We start from the raw sequence: 5,748 nt of genomic DNA on the forward strand, positions 1-5,748 counted from the left end.
TGCAGCCACTTGCTTTGTTTCTAATTGCCTGGTAAGCTCTGCTAGTTGCTTGGCAAACACCTTGTTTTGGGCTAGAATTGTATCAACATGGTTCAGCTCCATGACTCCCTTAGTGTTGTGCCTTTCTGATGCATAGTAGTACTCATTCTCAGCCACTGTCTCAATCACTTCAATGGCCTCTTCCACAGTCTTTTTCCTGTTCAATGAACCTCCTGATGAATGGTCTACAGCCTTCCTTGATTCATAAGAGAGTCCATCATAGAAAATATGCAATTGCACCCAATCATGGAACATGTCTGGTGGGCATTTCCTTGTCAAGTCCTTGAATCTCTCCCATGCCTCGTAGAGAGTTTCACCATCTTGTTGTCTAAAAGTCTGAACCTCAGATCGAAGCCTATTGACCTTTTGTGGGGGGTAGAAACGTGCCAGAAACTTGCTTTCCACCTCATCCCATGTTGTTAGACTCCCCCTTGGGAATGATTCCAGCCACTTAGCTGCTTTGTCCCTAAGTGAAAATGGGAACAAAAGCAGTTTATATGCATCTTCCTGGACTCCATTGGACTTCACAGTGTCACAAATTCTCAGGAATTTTGTGAGATGTTGGTTTGGGTCTTCATTAGCACTTCCACCAAATGAACAATGATTCTCCACAAGTGATATTAGCTGTGGTTTGAGTTCAAAATTGTTGGCCTGAATGGGTGGTTTCTGGATGCTGCTACCACAATTCCCAGAGGTTGGGTTTATGTATGAACTAAGAACCCTCCTCTCAGGAATGGCATTGTTTCCATCAGCTCTCTCATGGTTGTGAACTTCTCTATCCATGTTGAGATCTAAAGCTTCCTCAAAATTGTCCTCAGATTCTCCTTCAGATTCCTCTTCTCCCACTACTCTCTTCCCTCTTGCTTCCCTTCTCAGTCTATGAAGGGTCCTCTCTGGTTCGGTATATGGAGGAGTTGATGTCTCTCCTCTCCTACCTGTCATACAAGAACACAGCACAGGCACAAACAAGTGAAATACTCTTGGTTAATGGAAGAGTATGGTTAGAGCAATTGAGGAATTAATTCAAATAGTTAGTGAGTCAGTGAGTTAGTTGCTTGAATTTAAAGGCATAAAGAAAGAAAGCATGTAACCGAGTGCAGAAATTAAAATTCAACAAGTAACTTGAACAGAATTAACAAAGCAAGAGAAATTGCTCAATCTAGTTAGCTTCCAATTGGAGAATTGTCAATCGAAAACCAATCCCCGGTAACGGCGCCATAAACTTGATGCGCATAAACTAGTTATGCTACGATTTAGGAAATTGCACGATCGGCAAAATTCCTTCCGGCAAGTGCACCGGTTATCGTCAAGTAAAAACTCACAATAGAGTGAGGTCGAATCCCACAAGGATTGGTTGAGTGAGCAATTCGGATTAGAAGTGTGTTCTAGTTGAGCGGAATCAAGATTGAGATGAGAATTGCGGAATGTAAAATTGGCGGGAAAAGTAAATGACAAGAAATTGAAATGGCGGAATCTTAAATTGCATGAATTAAAGAGCAGAAACTAAATTGCTGAAATTAAAAGGGAATGGGGGTGATTGCATGAATTGAGTTGCGGAATGTAAAGAGAAGATGGAAATCAGAATTGGGGGATTCATTGGGTTATAGGAGATATTGAGATCTCCGAATCAAAACATGTTTATCTCTTCCTCAAGCAATGCGTTCATTGAATTTTGCTTGGCAATCTTATATGATTGGATCCCAATCCCTTGGCTCACCAATTCTCTCTAAAAATGAACAAATTCCCAATCCCTTGGTTTAAATGTTCATAAGAAGAGATGATGCTCGATCACTGATTATACCACACAGTTTCATGAACCACAATTTGGTAGGATTACATGTCACAATATCGATCCAAACCCCAATCCAATTCACTGTGAGAAAGCTTCTCTAGCATGAATCCTCCATTCCTTTCCCAAGGTTCCGAAGGATTCCAATTATGGGTAGTTTCTTTCCCAAGACAACTACCCAATGGAATTAGATCGAGAAGCTTTCTAACAAAATTCAAGAGAAAAGATTGAAGAAGAAGATAAACTATTATTGATTCATTGAATTACAATAGAGCTCCCTAACCCAATGAAAGGGGGTTTAGTGAGTCATAGCTCTGAATTCAATTACAAAGATATGAAAACTAGCTAAAAGTGAAGGTAAAACGTCCTCCCTAACTTAAATTCTATCCTATTTATACACTTTCTATATTGAGCTTCTGTTGTGTTTCTTGGGCTTTGAGGCCTCTCCCTGCTTTCCTTTTGCCTTGGGTTTATGATCCATAATCTTGATGAGGCTGTTGATCCAAATTTTGTAACATTCATTGAGCCAACTTAGTGATAATCAAATAATAACACATGACTCAATAAATTGAGATTTCAAACTCATCAATCCTTCAGGCCCAATCCCATAAACCATGATATTCAATTGGGTTTCATACCAGAGTAAGTTTAAGTTAATGTTTGTGCTCAAAGACTAACTTAAACCGCACTATTTTTGGCCCAGAAACCTTTTCCAAGAGTGGCGTTTAAGTTGCAGTTTAAGCTTAAACTGCAGCTTAAACGCCAGACACTTCCAGTGAGGCCTTTTGTAGAAGCACGTTTAAGCTTCAGTTTAAGGTTAAACTGAAGCTTAAACGTGGAAATGGAAGAAGGCAGCCCTGGAGAGTCATGTAGTCGAACACGTTTAAGCTTCAGTTTAAGGTTAAACTGAAGCTTAAACGTGGAGATAGGAAGGGCAGCTCTGGAGGTCGAACACGTTTAACCTCCAGTTTAAGGTTAAACTGGAGGTTAAACGTGGAAGCTTAGAAGGGTAGCCCTGGAGGTGTCGAACACGTTTAAGCTCCAGTTTGAGGTCAAACTGGAGCTTAAACGTGGAAATGGAGAGAGCAACCCTGGAGGAGAAAACTTGGTCGAACACGTTTAAGCTCCAGTTTGAGGTCAAACTGGAGCTTAAACGTGGAAATGGCTCCCTGGTGCTTTTCCCATTCTGGCGTTTAACCTCCAGTTTAAGGTTAAACTGGAGGTTAAACGTGGAACTCCTTCCTGAGTGGCATTATCATTCTGGCGTTTAACCTCCAGTTTAAGGTTAAACTGGAGGTTAAACGTGGAATGCTTCTTTGGTGAGACTTTCATTCTGGCGTTTAACCTCCAGTTTAAGGTTAAACTGGAGGTTAAACTTCAATTCCAGCATTTCTTAGCCTTCCTGATTCTGGCGTTTAAGCTCCAGTTTAGGCTTAAACTGGAACTTAAACTCCACATGTGATATTCAAGCTTCCTTTATTGATTTTGTTGCTTCCTTGCTTAGCCTCTTCTTCCCTGAAATCATCCAAACAATTGCATCAAAGTCTTGCAAAATTTCATGAGAAATCTTCCATTCATAGCATTCAAGTAATATAACTAAAACTCATGGAATTTGCATTAAAATCATACTGTTTGGATGGTTCATTGCTTTGTTCTTCATTTAACCATTTTTGGTTACTTTAAGCTCAAGAAAATGCATAAAACCACTAAAACTAACAGAAAAATGCTAGTGAAACTAACCTAAGATGCCTTGGCATCAGGTGGCAATACTTTTTGTTTTCTGAATAAATGCTTGAACAGTGCATATTTTTGAATTTGTTGTTTATGAATGTTAAAATTGTTGGCTCTTGAAAGAATAATGAAAAAGGCAAGGGTAAAGAGGATCCAAGGCTTTGAGCATTAATGGATAGGAGGGCCCACAGGAATAAAATCCTGGCCTAAGCGGCTAAACCAAGTTGTCCCTAACCATGCGCTTGTGGCGTGAAGGTGTCAAGTAAAAAGCTTGAGACTGAGCGGTTAAAGTCGTGGTCCAAAAGAAAGACTGTGCTTAAGAGCTCTGGGCACCTCTAACTGGGGACTCTAAAAAAGCTGAGTCACAATCTGAAAAGGTTCACCCAGTTATGTGTCTGTGGCATTTATGTATCCGGTGGTAATACTGGAAAACAAAATGCCTAGGGTCATGGCCAAGACTCATAAAGTAGCTGTGTTCAAGAATCAACATACTGAACTAGGAGAATCAATAACACTATCTGAATTCTGAGTTCCTATAGATGCCAATCATTCTGAACTTCAAAGGATAAAGTGAGATGCCAAAACTGTTCAGAAGCAAAAAGGCTACAAGTCCCGCTCAACTAATTAAAGCTAATCTTCATTGATAAGTTTGGAATTCATTGTATATTCTCTTCTTTTTATCCTATTTTGTTTTCAGTTGCTTGGGGACAAGCAACAATTTAAGTTTGGTGTTGTGATGAGCGGATAATTTATACCCTTTTTGGCATTGTTTTTACATAGTTGTTAGTATGTTTTAATTAATTTTTATTATATTTTTATTAGTTTTTATTCAAAAATCACATTTCTAGACTTTACTATGAGTTTTTGTGTTTTTCTATGATTTCAGGTATTTTCTGGTTGAAATTGAGGGACCTGAGCAAAAATCTGATTCAGAGGCTGAAAAAGGACTACAAATGCTTTTAGATTCTAACCCTACTGCATTCGAAATGGATTTTCTGCAGCTACAGAAGCCTAATTGGCGTGCTCTTATTTGCGTTAGAATGTAGATATCTGGGGCTTTCCAGCAATATATAATAGTCCATACTTTGTCTGATATTTGATGGCCCAAACTGGCGTCCATAGATAGCCTAAAACATCTTGGCATAAAACGCCCAAACTAGCACCGGAATTAGAGTTAAACGCCCAAACTGGCACTAAAGCTGGCGTTTAACTCCAGGAAAAGCCTACGCACGTGTAAAGCTTCAATGTTCAGCCCAAGCACACACCAAGTGGGCCCCGGAAGTGGATTTCTGCACTATCTGCACTTAGTTACTCATTTTCTGTAAACCCTAGTTACTAGTTTAGTATAAAAACTACTTTTAGAGATTTATTTTAAGAGTTTTTTTCAATCATACACTATCATAGATCATTGTACACATTTTGGAGGTTGGCCTCACGGCCATGCCTAGACCTTTTTCACTTATGTATTTTCTATGGTGGAGTTTCTACACCCCATAGATTAAGGTGTGGAGCTCTGTTGTTCTTCATGAATTAATACAAGTACTACTGTTTTCTATTCAATTCACGCCTACTTCTTCTCCAAGATATACTCTCGTTCTTAATTCAGTTAAGTCAGAATGAAGGGGTGACCCGTGACAATCACCCAATCTTCGTTACTCGCTTAGCCAAGATCGCGTGCCTGACAACCACAAAGTGATCTACATGATGTTCAACATAGTCATTGGACGACAGCTGGAGTATACTCTCTTGGATATCTAATACATGGACCGAGTCCGTGAGATTAGTATCTTTGTAGTATAGGCTAGAACCATTGACAGCATTCCTGAGATCCGAAAAGTCTAAACCTTTTCTGTGGTATTCCGAGTAGGATCTGGGAAGGGATGACTGTGACGAGATTCAAACTTGCGAATGTTGGGTGCATGACAGTGTGCAAAAGGACAATGGTCCTATTCCGACGCTAGCGGGAACTGACAGATGATTAGCCGTGCAGTGACAGCGCATATGGATTTGTTTTCATCCGAGAGGATCATACAGGTTGCCATGGAAGGAGGTAACGCATGGTTGGAAGAAGGCAGTAGGAAAGCAGAAGTTCAGAAGCAACAAAGCATCTCCAGACGCTTATCTGAAATTCCCACCAATGAATTACATAAGTATCTCTATTTTATTTTCTCTTTTATTTATATTTTAAT

General features: G+C 39.7%; 1 non-coding gene across 1 annotated transcript; it reads left to right on the forward strand.

The window, feature by feature from the left end:
• The first annotated feature begins 292 nt into the window (after positions 1-292).
• On the forward strand, positions 293-396 carry LOC112746033 (small nucleolar RNA R71). The gene has a single exon (XR_003173933.1). It is a non-coding gene; the product is annotated as a small nucleolar RNA R71 (small nucleolar RNA).
• The last annotated feature ends 5,352 nt before the right edge of the window (positions 397-5,748 follow it).

The sequence above is a fragment of the Arachis hypogaea genome, chromosome 14, assembly GCF_003086295.3.
Source record: "Arachis hypogaea cultivar Tifrunner chromosome 14, arahy.Tifrunner.gnm2.J5K5, whole genome shotgun sequence".
Lineage (NCBI taxonomy): Eukaryota > Viridiplantae > Streptophyta > Magnoliopsida > Fabales > Fabaceae > Arachis > Arachis hypogaea.